Below are 14,951 nucleotides of genomic sequence, written 5' to 3' on the forward strand. Positions count from 1 at the left end.
CTGAAACCATCATCAGTATTTCTCTAGCCTGCTCCGGGTCCACCGTAATCCTGTGTTCCTTTTGCTTCTCCTCCATCAGTGGGCGTGAGTACAAATACAATGGACAGGAGCCTGAGTGCACTCTAAGGCACCTCCCGTGCAGTTGTCCCTTTCAGGCGGACAGCGCAGCGCTTACAGGACTGCCACATGAATGACGATTCCAAAGCTCTGCATCTGCTTCTGAAGGCACATTTTTGGTGGAGAATGCACCTGAAAGCGGCTTTTAACTATAATGTGCTTTATTCTTTAGACCAATGGATGTAGATGAATTGAATTTCCAAATGATTTATTCCTGCTGAGCCTCATTCTGAGGCCTTATTTCATAACTTATACTTCCTGATTTACATTTATGTATTTGGTACATGACAATTTGATTTCTGATTTGATGCTTTCAGTCAATGTTTCCTTTTGCTTATGAGAAAAAGCAGTTATTCCAAATACATATTTGTAAAATTATAATTCAAGTGAAATGAGGTTTATAATCTGAAACAAATGTCAGTTGGTAGTCACACAAATGTGTGCCAGAAGGAAGCTACTTAAAGGAGTGAACATATTGGGAAACATTCGAGGAAAGATGCTTTCAGCCAGGTATTCACTGAGAGAAGAACTTGACCATGGAGTTAAAGTGATGGTGTACGTGAGATTTAAATCAGGTTCACTGAGTTCTTAAAGAAGCGAGTCCAGACACAGGCTAACAAACAAAGGATTATCTTTATTGGACACATGGGAAATTGTAATGGGGAAGACACAAAACAACCCTTGATACTAAAGCTATACAGGTACACAGTCCTTTATCCGGAACTCTTGGGGGACAGTGTGTTCTGAATTTTGGATTTTTCTGGATTTCAGAAAGCCCATCGGAATTGTGCTGCCGTATCCACCCCCACCCCTTTCCAGTCGTCTGGCCGTCACCCCCAACTGCCGGTCCCTCGGCCACCTCCCCCAACTGCGGTCGCCCGACCTCCTCCCCCAAGCATCAGTCGCCCGGCCACCTCCCCCAAGCACTGGTCCACTGGTGGCTGCCTCCCCCAAGTGCCGGCCACCCAGCCGCCTCCCCTAGCTCTGGTCCCTTGGCCGCCTCCCCCAAGCGCCAGCCACCCAGCCGCCTCTCTCCCCACTTACCAGATTTTGGAGTTTTCCAGATTTTAGATGTCCAGATAAAGGATCATGTACCTGTATAGGCATTCACATTGGATACAGTGATCTCCGATACCAGTGGTCACCTACTCTCTCTCTTTATTACACTTGTGCAGTAATATTCAGTTGCTAAAATACTCTTACAAGATAGGGAGTTCAACACATCTCAATGATAAGTATTCCCACAGATTACTACTGTTGTGCACACCTTACCAACGATTCTTCCAGCGATGACCATAGTTCACGACCTAGCATAGAGCAGTATTTGTAGTCAGGATCAAGGAGCAAAGAGACTGGTCAACTGCACATGGTGGGCTTTTAAAGTGAAGTAAGCTGGGAGTCCAGCCTAGGTAATCTGTAACTGTTTAAAGAGACCAGTGGTCAGGTGTGTACTAATGGGTGGGCAGAGTCCAACTTTGATTGCGACTTCTGACTAGGTTCCAGGCAGAGAGGTCATGTGACCCTTCACAATCCACATGCTCGATGGAGAGGTCACATGACCTTCCACAATTCACACTACAGATGGGATGAAAGTTTCCATTTGATCTGAAGTTAAATATGATTGGGCAATCTTAATGAATCTCAGAAGATGTTGTATACAAGCCTGTGCATAGTTCCATATTAGGAGTATATGGATTGGATTTTGTTGGCTAATGCTGATGTTCAGCTGTTAAAATTACAGTAAACCCTCTGCATGTACAAACACAAAATCTGGGAATTTCTGACATACTGTATTCAGAAAGCCAAGTCAATTAGTTTGCTCTGTTATTTGAACTCTACATAGTGGAGAATTATTTTGGAGGCAAAGGGAAAGGTTTTTAAATTATTTTGTTCTTCTCTGATATTTTATTTTTTTATAACTGTCTAGTAAAACTTGACTGTCTAGTTTTTATTTTAACTTGCGTTTTTTCAATCATTAACTTTTTAAAATAGTTTTTAAATGTTTTGAATGTCAGGTAGAACTTGTAAAAACTGTTAAATCATGTACAGCTTTTACATTTGGCAGAGTTCCTCTCCTAAATGTTCCGGGTGTCAAAGATTTTGGGACAGGTCTTTGTTCTATCAGAACCTCATTCACAACTGAGAGTATGTTGCTAGATTCCAGGATCTTTAAGTCCATTGAGAAAATCTCTCACATCCAACCTAGATAAGTGAAGATATTGAATGAATGCAGATGGTAATTCAAGGTGAGGGGGTTCGGGCTAGGATTTCTGGCCATTTCCAACAGGAGCATTGGTCAAACCAGTATTTATTGCCTATTCCTCATGGCACTTGAGAAGGTATTATGTTACCTTCTTCAACCTACAGTCTTTCTCATGAAGGTACTCCCACACTGCCATTGGTTGGGGATTCATGGATTTAGAATCAGAGATGATAAAGAAACAGCAAGATACTTCTAAGTTGTGATAGTAGGCCAAACAAAGGAAAAAATGTTTATTTTATGTAGATAATAAATGGAATCTTGAAACCTTGAGTCTTGAAATAATGTGGGATTTGAAGTCTAACCTATAAGATTCCTTTATTGTCATGCGATAGTACATAACATTTAATAACACACAAAATTGTCTTCTGCTTGCTGAACAGCAAAGTGCCACCTAGCACCCTGTACAGTGAGAAAAAGAGAAGCAGAAGAGAGTCCCTTCAGACTCATTGAATGCCCATGGATTGGCCTCCAGCACTCCCGCAGCTTCTGCTCGATTTATTGGTAGCCTCAGTTCAGATCCAAACCTCTGACACAATCAGAAAGCCTTCAGCATCTGAGGCTCTTTGGGAGCCGTTCTTGCACTTTCTCAAATCCCATGAGCCAATCTCCAGCAATCCACAGTTTGTGTGGGTCACCTGACCCCAAGTTGCTTGCAGCCGATGTGAGCCTCTCAACTGCTGAGGGCCTCATTGGTTTGCTACTGTGCCACTACAGTCCAGATGATGTTATCATGTATTCACTGCTTTTGTCCTTCTTGATGTTATAGGTCACAGATTTGAAAATTGCTATTGGTATGACCAAAGAGTAACCACATTATATTCTGTATATTATAATCTGTAACTATGGTGAGTTGGTAGTTGAGGGAATTAATAATTAGAGTTTTTCATTGGGTGCTAATCAACTAGACAGGATTGTTCTGAATAGTGTTAAGTTTCTTTAGAATAGTTGAAATTGCCCTCATCGAGGCAAGTGGCATATATTTTATTACAGCTGTGACTTGTCAAAGATAATTCTTAGTTTGTACTGTAATGGAATATATATTTGGGAAAAAAATTGGTAAAATTAGAGTAGGTTACATACATACACACATTTGAAAACAGATCTTTTTTGAAATACTGAAGAATTCATATTCAGTAGACTTTACAGAAGCTATGAAGAATGCTATGCATATTTAACAAGTAGGTGCTAATTGAAATAATGTCATAAAATAAATAGACCATTGTTTTGGAATGGAGACACTGGCTGTTGGCAAGTATCTTTAGTGCTCACAGAAAGGTTACTCCTTTACTTACTTAAAGGCAACAGCTTGACCAAGAGGACTAACTCCTGTTGTTTGCTGAAGAAGGTGGGTTTTTTTTTCAAGTAAGAGAGTCACATGGGCTTTCTAGCAGTCTCAGTTGGAGAGAGAGAGAGGGAGGGAGAGAGGTAAAACAAGCTCTTTCAGCTACTGTATGTGACACTGAAAGCAGCTGAACAGTGCAAGCCAGGAAGCTTGTTGAAACTAAAGAAAAGCTCTAGAACGGCGGATGGCTGGAAGTGCTATCTGTCTGATGTTTCTTTTGGAATAAATGGGACAAAAAGGAACTCTGTGGTAGCCTGAAAGAAAGAGGTTATCATCTGGAGAACTCTGATCGGGCAAGTTTTACCAGCAAGACATTGAGGTGGCTAATGGTGGAACCTCAGTGGTGGAAATCCTGGAACAACAGATCTCTTTCTGCAAACCTTAAAAGAACCTTCCTGAGCGGTAAACATTTACCTTCCGAGCACTGAAGCCTGGTGAACTTTATACATGTTAAATTTTGTGCACAGTATAAGAATTGCCTGCAACCAGTGAACTTGGAAGAATGAGAAGTGAGATTGAACTGTGAATCAATGAACTTTTCTTAAATTTACACACACATTACATACATATGTGCTTAGAATTAGAAGGGGTTTAAGGTTAGTTAAGTTAATAGAGGTAAGTTAAAGTTTGATTCTGTTTTCATGTTTAAAGATAATTAAAAACAATTTTTGTTTAAGTTGCTACTTGTCTTGGTGAATGTCTGTTGCTGCTGGGTTTTGGGGTCCTTTGGGCTCATAACAGTACCAACTTGGTAATAAGAAGGAAAAAGGAAATAAGGATATGCACCACTTAAAGGTGATGGTGGTGGGGGTGGGGGGGGGGGGGGAAGAAAGGCTGTACAAGTGTACAATGAAGTATATTTTCAACCATGTGAAGATTCAAAATGAAGTAGAGCCTAAAGGAAAACACATTCAGCACTCTGGTGTAGAAGAAGGAGAATTGTCATACAGTCAGGAAAATAGGAGATTCGAATAAACCTTTCAATCCGGAGAAATTAGAGACTGATGAAAAGAAGAGCTTGTTTTATTTCAGAAAACATTTTGACATTATAGGTCTTTATGATGTGTATCATTGAACTGTGGATCGCATGTAAAATTTGATTTAATTTTATGATTAAATTGCATGGATTTATGACTACTGTTGTTAACAGTTCTTGCTTTATTGATTTAGAATTCACACAATTAATTGTGCTTTCCCAAACAAATAACCAATTAAATTGAAATATGATGAAGTGGAAATAAGAAATAGAAGAATGTCACAGCTTTAATTATTAGGATCTTTATTTGGCTCACAGCTGTAGTCCCAGTCCCATCAAGTTACAAGATGAACTAAATCTTGTCTTTACTTATCTGTGGGCTTGGTGCAAAGTGATAATTATTTTTTAATACATTTTATTGAATTTTCAATAACTGCTGCCAATTAGGTATGTGGGCAAAAAGATATTAATGACAGTTTACAATTAAAAAAAATAACAAGAAAATATTGACATAAAAATATAAATCTTATTTGCTTTAATACAATGTTAATTTGTCAAGTCACCTTTATTTATCACCACACTTGCACAGTAAAGACAAGATAGCATTTCTCCAGGACCATGGAACATACTTACAAAAGTATTTTAGAATAGAAGTTAAACACATTAAAATATTAAGACATATACAATAAAAGTCCACAGTACCCAATCTGGACTTAAGGGCCCCAAGTTGTGCAGTACCTCTTACCAGATGGCAGAAGGGACAATAGTTTCCTTGAGGAGTGTGTGGAGTCTTTCACAATGTTTATTGCCTTTTGTCTGCATCATGTATTGTAAATGTTCTTCATGGTAGGAAGAGAACCCCAATGATCTTTTATGCTGATTTCACTATCCGCTGCAGGGTCTTGGAGTCTGAGGAGATACAGCTTCTAAACCAGGCGGTGATGCAGTTGCACAGGATGCTTTCTTTACATCCTCTGTAGAATGTAGTGAGAATGGAGGGTGGGAGATGAACTTTCCTCTGCCTTTCTAGGAAGTAAAGAAACTGGAGGGCTTTCTTGGCTATGGAGCTGGTGTTAAGGGACCATGTGAGGTTCTCCCCCAAGTGCACTTCAAGAAACTTGATACTCTTGATGATCTCAACAATGGAGCCATCAATGGATAGCAGAGTATGTTTCCTTGGCCCTCTTGAAGTTGGCAACCATCTCTTTTTTTAACGTTCAGATGCAGGTTGTTAGTTGTGCACCAGTCTGTTAGTTGCTGCACCTCATCTCTGTATGCTGACTCATCATTCTTACTGATCAGGCCCACCATGGTCATGTCATTAGCGAACTTGATGTGGTTCGAGCTGTGTTTAGCTGCACAGTCATGGGTCAGCAGAATGAATAGCAGTGGACTCAACATGCAGCCCTGCCCCCCCCCCCCCACCCTCCCACTGTGATTTGGTGGTTAACTTACATCATATGAGAAAAAAAATAAAGTTTTGAGATATCTGCACTTATTTGAAAAGGTTTGTCAGATGATCCGGTTATTAATGATTTTCTGTTACTAAATTAAAATTTTTAAATTTAGACATACAGCACAGTAACAGGCCATTTTGGCCCATGAGTCCATGCACCCATTTTTACACCCCATTAACCTATACCTCCAATATGTTTTGAATGGTGGGATGAAACTGGAGCCCCCAGAGAAAACCCACTTAAACATGGGAAAAATGTACAAACTCCTTACAGTTAGCACAGGATTTGAACCCCGATCTGGTCCTGATTGCTGCCGCTGTAAAGGCATGGTGCTAACTGCTATACAAACTGTGCATTTTCATCAATATTTGAGTATAATAATGAATCAATGTTTACTGCTAAAAGTGGCTTCCTGCCAAGTTGACTCATCCACATGAACTCTATTGAAATGCGAGCCAATTCTTCTCTTATATGCTTTTTATACAGTCCTTTAATTCTGGGACATTTGCTCCTTTTTAAAAGAATGTCTGCTATCTAAAAAGCAGACAGAATTGTGGGGATCATTCCAGTCCTGGTATTTTTCTGGCAACAGACCTAATAACAGTTCCGGAATGTCGGCTGTGTAAAAGGTGCTTCTGGCATTCCAGGACCAATTCAGGTAAGGATGTACATGTGTACCATAATTTTATTAATGTATTTAAAATTTGGACAAAACATGCAAGTAGGACAACAGGAAAAATTTTTTTAATAATAATACCGATGTCCCACTCTGTCCCGGCAGCCCACTGTCCTGCTCTCTCCCAGTGGCCCACTGTCCTGTTCTCTCCTGGCAGCCTGCTGCCTGCTCTCTTTTGCTGTGGGCCTCTCATGGAGAGGGGTGAAGGCAATCACAAAACATGGCTGGGTCCAACACTAACCTGGCAAAGTATCATTCCCAGTACATCACTGATTTGACACTCAGTCTGCCAGAATGAGCTGCAATTATACAGCAAAGGTAAAAGGCAGAGTCAATCTAGCTGACAGTGAGTAGTTCACTTGGCAGGCACTTAGGGCTTAGCCCATCTTGGATGTCTATGCATGCTCCCATAAATGCAGAAGTCTGAAATGAGCTGGAAATGAAATGGCTGGAGCAAGAGATGAAATGATCTGATGAAATAGTGATGTATCCTATACTAGACTCACTGTTTCATTGTGGATGAAGCACAGATGTATGGCTGGGAGGAGAATGAGATATTTAATTCATAAATACATAATTCATAGTTTTGCAAGGATAAGTGGGGTGGCTGTTGGTCTTTCAAAATGCTTGATCATGAATAAGATTTAAAAATTATGTATCAAAGGGTACTGAATCTAGAACTCTACAGAAGGAGAGTGAATATGTTCAGTTACTGAATGTCTTCAACACAATCACTGACAGACCTTTAGTGTTAAGGAATGGCATGGTGATAAAAGATCAACCCCACACTGTTTCCACTGCCCCACTCTCAGCTATCCCCAGGTGTCTGTGCTGTGAGCAAGCTGGTCTGTGGGTTTGTCCTCAGTTTGAACAGCCTGAAGCCTATCGCCCTGTTACCCGTCCACACCCCCCTCAACAGCTTGCCACCATCCCCCAATGATAGATGGCGGGGATTAGTAAGAAAAGAAAAAATTTGAAAATCACTGCTGTAGATCAAATCTTGCAGTAGATGTTCCTGTGCTCTTTTATACATTGCATGTATATGTTTTATTAAATTGTGCATTTTCCCATGCTCTTTTATAATGTGTGCACCTGTGTGTTTTATTCCTGCTATGATTTTCTCACGCTCTTCTATGAATTGTTATTCTGTGATTGCAAACCCTTGTTTCCAGACTTGTCTGTAATGAACCTGACACTTTCCAAACACAACAATGACAAATGTGGGGACCGACACCATTACCGTCGGCATTACTCACCATTATCACCCCAATTTCAACCTCAGATATAAGACCGGAGGACTATTTTTGAGCCATCTTTTGGGAAAAATTTTGTGGGTCTAACGTGCCATCAAATATGATGTTATACTTGACACTAGATTCTGATACTGTTGAATTTCACGTCCTGCCTCTTTTGCTTGCAAAATGCCGGCTTGCTGTGTAAAAAGACACACTGGCCTGTAAAAATTCCAGCTTTGTTCGTTTCAGTGTAAAAAAACCAAACCCAGTTCAATGGTGGATCTTCTGTATGGCAACATCGTGGAGTTTCTGTGTAAAAAAAAAACCATGTAAGAGTCATTTGAATGTCCCCATTGTGCCATCTTCCACCAACACCCCTGGCAATTTATTCCAGGCATCCATCACTCTCCTGTGTAAAAACCTACCTCAGACATCTCCCCTAAACATTCCTCCACTTATCTTAAACTGATGTGGTCACCAAAGAGAATTTTACCATAGTATATTCACAGCTACTTTGAACTGGTACATTAAAGAGATAAAGTGGATGAGTGTAAATTGGGATGAAAATTGAGCAATTATTGAATTAGTACATGCAAGTACATTTCCTTTCCCTGCCATTTAATACATTCGTTTCAAGAATGAATGTTGGGAATCACCATGAATGGACCACGAATTACTCAAAGAGCATCACCTAACTTTGTTATATCCTAATCTACATTGTTTCCACACAGTGAGGCTTTTGGCGAGATAACATTTGGATGGCAATTTGGAAATTTTACCTTCAAATGCCATTCTTTGACATTATATCTTATAATTCTGGGATTTGAATATTTCAGTTGTAAAGAGACATCCACTGAATTGGATTTATTTTAAATTGAGAAGTGCTGTAACAGAAATGACTGATGTAGAAACAAACAGAAAGCAGAGATTACAGGATGTCAATTCTGATCATCATCATTCAGGTGCCTTGACAGCATGGGCGATCATGTCTCTCCATCCATCACGAGCTCTGACCCTCCGAATTGTAGTTGTTACTGTCGTGTTGGGTTCAGACATGCTCGTAATAAAAATGATCTTGTGTTTGGTGTTGTGTTCTTGGCTTGCTTTATTTTACCATACACTTGGTGAATATCTTACATGTGCAGGTTTTTCCCTGCTAGTCCCGAGCCTCTCTCTCCACGACGCGGAAGCCCCACCCCGTGACGTCATCGGCCTGCTTGATGTCCCACCAATAGTGTTGCACCACATCACCCTTACTTTGTGGCTTCACCCATTACAGTTACCTTTACACATTCTGTTACAAATACACATACAACATTTACAATACACGTCTTTATTGACTCTGGGTGTTTTACAGATTCAGTCTCTGTGGTCTCTTTACTTCTCATCCAAAATTCGTTCTAATTTTTCCAGGTGAGCTCTGTGTTTCAGTCAGCAGAGTCTCTGCACCTGTTCCAGAGCCTGTGCTCTTGTTGTTTTTCACCTGGAGATTCTGGAATGGGAACGAGATGTTGACGATTCCATCTCGGTGTCCCTTGTGGTCCCCTAACGATCATGGGCTGTGGTTCATGGAAGTTACTGTACCTTGCTGTCTTGCATTGGAGATCCACACCTCATCTCCTGGTGCTAGCTTTTCCAAGCCACTCGTTCTGTATCTCTCATTATATCACTTCATATTCTTACACTTCTTCTTCCTCTCCTGGAGTTGTAGCAGGTCTGGGAGTTCCGGCTGCAACCTCTCTGGAAGAGTCGGGAGAGTCATGTGAGGGTGACATCCCATTAGCAACTGGGTTGGACTGTAGGTGTTTCTCAGTGGTGTGGCTCTGTGTGCCAATAGTGCACGGTAAGGGTCTTTTGCTTACTTGAGCACTGTTTGTACTGCTTGCTCTGCCTCGCCATTACTTTGTGAATACGTAGGGCTAATGGTCACATGCTCGAACCCGTAATCTACTTCAAAGGGTTTCAAGTTTTGTCCAGAGAATTGTGGACTGTTGTCACTTACTAATATCTCTGGAATGCCATGCCATGCAAACACTGATTTTAAATTAACGGTTACATCGGTAGTTTGTGTCAGGCTGAGTTGTGCTATTTCTATGAATCTAGAGAAATAGTTCACCACTAATAAGTTTACCTATCTCGGCTGCACCATTTCATCAGATGCAAGGATCGACAATGAGATAGACAACAGACTCGCCAAGGCAAATAGCGCCTTTGGAAGACTACACAAAAGAGTCTGGAAAAACAACCAACTGAAAAACCTCACAAAGATAAGCGTATACAGAGCCGTTGTCATACCCACACTCCTGTTCGGCTCCGAATCATGGGTCCTCTACCGGCACCACCTACGGCTCCTAGAACGCTTCCACCAGCGTTGTCTCCGCTCCATCCTCAACATCCATTGGAGCGCTCACACCCCTAACGTCGAGGTACTCGAGATGGCAGAGGTCGACAGCATCGAGTCCACGCTGCTGAAGATCCAGCTGCGCTGGATGGGTCACGTCTCCAGAATGGAGGACCATCGCCTTCCCAAGATCGTATTATATGGCGAGCTCTCCACTGGCCACCGTGACAGAGGTGCACCAAAGAAAAGGTACAAGGACTGCCTAAAGAAATCTCTTGGTGCCTGCCACATTGACCACCGCCAGTGGGCTGATAACGCCTCAAACCGTGCATCTTGGCGCCTCACAGTTTGGCGGGCAGCAGCCTCCTTTGAAGAAGACCGCAGAGCCCACCTCACTGACAAAAGGCAAAGGAGGAAAAACCCAACACCCAACCCCAACCAACCAATTTTCCCTTGCAACCGCTGCAATCGTGTCTGCCTGTCCCGCATCGGACTGGTCAGCCACAAACGAGCCTGCAGCTGACGTGGACTTTTTTACCCCCTCCATAAATCTTCGTCCGCGAAGCCAAGCCAAAGAAAGAAGAAAGAAAGAAGAATAAGTATGTGTCCTCTCCAAGAGTGAATAAGTCTGTGCCAAGTTTTTCCCACGCCATGTCAAGAAATTTACTCAGCATCAGCGATTCTCTTACATTTGTCCTTTCCTGGATGCACCTCAAGACAATTTCACTTATTTGATTACTCAGACCTTGCCACCACACTGTTTGATGGGCACGTTCCTGGCACTTAACAACCCCCGGTGGCCCTCATGTATTTTCTCGAGTACCTCATTCCGTATAGTAGCCGGAATAACTAATCTCATACCACACAGGAGTAGTCCATTGTGCACACTCAGAATGACCCCCTCTTGCCAGTAGTGTTTGTATGGTCCTTGTAGCTGGTTTCTGTCTGGCCAGCCTCCAATGCAGTATTTCAAGACCTGCACGCACACACTGTCAGCACATAGTTGCTCTCGGAGCTCTGTCAGGTATCTGTTGTTTGGTGGGAAGTTTTCCATCAACATCTCAACGTAAATATTGGTGTCCTCTATGAGTTCTTTGTCATGGTTCCTTCTTGTAGTGGGGAGCGAGAGAGTGTATCTGCAGTTGTGAGGTTCTTTCCAGGGGTGTGTGAGCTCATGTATGAGTATCTCATCAGCTTCATCCTGAACCTCTGTATCCATGGTGGCAGCCAATCCAGCACTTGCCCACCTAGCAGACTCACAAGTGGTTTGTGGTCCGTCTCCAACTCAAACCATTGTCCCAAAATAAAATTGTTGAATCTCTCACAAGTGCAAGTCAGTGCCAATGCCTCTTTTCCCAGATGCACGTACCGTTGCTCTGTTTCTGTTAGCGATCTGGAAGCATAAGCGACTGGTGACCAATTGTCTCCATCCTTCTGTAGTAATACTGCTCCCAGTCCATATGATGAATTGTCAGCTGATGTTCTCAGTTGCCTATTTGGATCATACAACTGAAGTACCGGTGTGGATGATAGCTCTTGCTTGAGATTACTAATTGTCCTCTGTTGCTCATGTCCCCAGCTCTACTGGTTTTTCTTGGACAATAGATCTCTCAGTGGTTTGTCCTTTTCAGCCAGGTTTAGTATGAACTTCCTTAGTTGGTTCACCATACTGAGGAAACTTCTGAGCTCACTCGTGCTCAAGAAAGCAAAAGACCCTTACTGGGCTCCTTTATGTCCTGCACAGCTCTCATCTTGTCTGGGTCTGGTCTCATGCCTTCTGCTGAGATGATGTACCCCAGAAATGTCACCTGCCTCCTTCCAAACTCCCACTGACATGTTGAGAGTAACCCCTGTTCTTTCTGCTCATTCTAGGACTGCATGGATCCTTGCAACTTATTGGTCTTTCGTGGTCCCCCAAATGAGGATATCATCCATGTGGCAGACAACCCCTTCCAGGCCTGCAGTAACCTCAGTCACCATTCTGTTCTGAAAGTGTGAAGGGGCAGAAGAGATAACAAAGGGTAGGCAGTTGAAATAGTAACACCCGAATGGCATGATAAATGTTATGTAAGGAGATGATTCTTTGGACAAAGGAATTTGCCAAAATCCCATGTTCGCGTCCAACTTGGTAAAATATTGTGCACTGGTGAGCATGCCTAGGGTTTGATCCACCGAAGGAAGTATAAACTTTTCTCTACACACTGATCCATTCAAGGGTGTCAAGTCCACACAATGTGAACATCTTCTTTATTCTTTTTCGATGCTACCACCATGCCGCAACACCATTCTGTAGGCTCCTCTATGCGGCTGATAACTCCAAGCTTCTCCATTCTTTCAAGCTCTCTCTTCACTCTGCGCATGAGCAGCAGTGGGATCCTTCAAGGTACCTTCAGTGAAAATGGTTTCACATCAGGCTTGAGTTTAATGACATATAGCTTCTGTACTAGCCCAAGTCCATTGCAAAGTTTGAGGTATGCCTTCCTGACCGTCTCCTGGTCTAGGGGGTCCAATCCGGCCATGAGGTGGAGTCTCACCAAAGCTGGTCTGCTCAACAGCGCCACTTGTAAGTCTCTCACCACTTACACTTCTGTGCTCTTCTCTCTGTATGAGAGTTTTTCTTTTGCCGATTGCAGGACCATCAATTTCACTCCCCTGGACCGTAGAGTGGCTTCTGTGCTTTTCCCCTCCTACCATCTCCGGGTATAATTCTTTTAAACACTGCTCAGGAATGGCTGTAATTGGCCCCGAGTTGGTTTTGAAGGTAATTTTGTTGCCTCCTACATTAACGTCAGCCATCCAGGGCTCCTCGCCTGATGCTATTTCTCTGAGGAACAATCTGTCCATGTCCTCCACTACCTCATTCACCGTGGGTTAACCTACAAACTTTTCCATGGTGTCCTCATTTGCCTCAGTTGTGGCATTCTGCACTCCTGGCTGGACATTGAAATGCTGGGTGGAACGGTAGTTTTCTGCACTTGGGGCATGTCTTGCGCTCTATTTTGCTCCGCGTCATTGTTTTAACTTTTTGCTGTCCTGGCATTTGCCCTTTGCCTTTAAACTTGTGCTGTCTTCCTCTCTTAAGCTGCACTGCGTCTACTGCTAGTTTGCTTGCACACATTTCTCATAAGTCGGTTTGCTGCGGCTTTATCGCCTCTGACTGTCTAGCCATTGTGACTGCTTTCATGAGGGTGAGATCTTTGTCGAGTTGCATCTTCTCTGACAGTGACGAATCTCTTAGACCCACTACTAGTCTGTCGTGGAAAAGTTTGTCGTGCAGATCCCCATACTCTCAGATCTCTACCAGTACATACAAGGCAATAAACGTGTCTATTGTTCCTGCAGGCTGCTGCATTCCCTTGTTAAATTTCGCCTGTTTGTAAATTATGTTCTTCTTAGGCAAAATAAACCCTCTCCATACTGCATCGTACTGCTGCCACTACACGTCTGTTAAGTCTAGGTCCCATATCACGTCTTCAGCCTCGTCCTCCATTCAGTATACCAGTGTATTCACCTGGTTAGCTTCAGAGGAATTATTTAAATTACTTGTCAGTCTGAGGCACTCGAATCTTCTTATCCACTTCTCCCACTCCTGTGGCTTTGAGAAGTCAAAGGGTTCTGGAGGTTTAATCGTGAAAGTCGCCATTGGAGGAGCCGCCACTCCCAATCGGGGTGCCTCCACATGTTCAGGCCCGTCCTCCATCTTAGCTCACCTCTTTCACTTTTATTCTTTCACAGCCCGTCCTTCTCTCTGTGACTCAAAACTCCACTTCTGACACCATGTCGTGTTGGGTTCAAACACGCTCATAATAAAAATGACCTTGATTCTGGAGTCACGTTCGTAGCTTGCTTTATTTTACCAAACACTTTGTAAATAGCTACATACACAGGCTTTTCCCTGCGAGTCTTGAGCCTCTTCATGATGCAGAAGACCCGCCCCGTGACATCATCGACCAGCTCAATGTCCCACCAATAGTCTTACACCACAGTTACCTCCCAGTTCTCCTTCAGAGAAGGCTCTATCTTTGAGCTGAGACCATAGTCAATGTTGAATTCAAGATTATACAACGGAAAAAATATTGAAGTGGTTTCCCATTGTCTTCTTCAGCTGCAGTGTCCATACTGGTCATTGATCAGTAGATTCTTCTGCCCAGCATTTTTAGTTTTACAACAATAAATTCCAATTTGTAGAATCTGCTTGTAAAAATAATCCACCATCTGCAATCTATGGCTTCATGTGACCCTGATTGGGAGGCTAAAGAGGTACTACACTTTGTCCAAAGGTGACCTCTAGGCTATCGGATGGAAGGAGCACTTTAGAAACATAGAATATAGGTATAGGAGTAGGCCATTTGGCCTTTCAAGCCTACACCGCCATTCATTATAATCATGGCTGATCAGTATCCGGTTCCTGCTTTCTCCCTAAACCCCCTAATCCCCTTGGCCACAAGGGCCAAATCTAACCTACACTTAAATATGGACAGGGAACCGGCCTCAACTACCTGTGGCAAAGAATTCCACACATTTACCACTCTCTGAGAGAAGAA

The sequence above is a fragment of the Narcine bancroftii genome, chromosome 2 (genome assembly GCF_036971445.1).
Source record: "Narcine bancroftii isolate sNarBan1 chromosome 2, sNarBan1.hap1, whole genome shotgun sequence".
NCBI lineage: Eukaryota > Metazoa > Chordata > Chondrichthyes > Torpediniformes > Narcinidae > Narcine > Narcine bancroftii.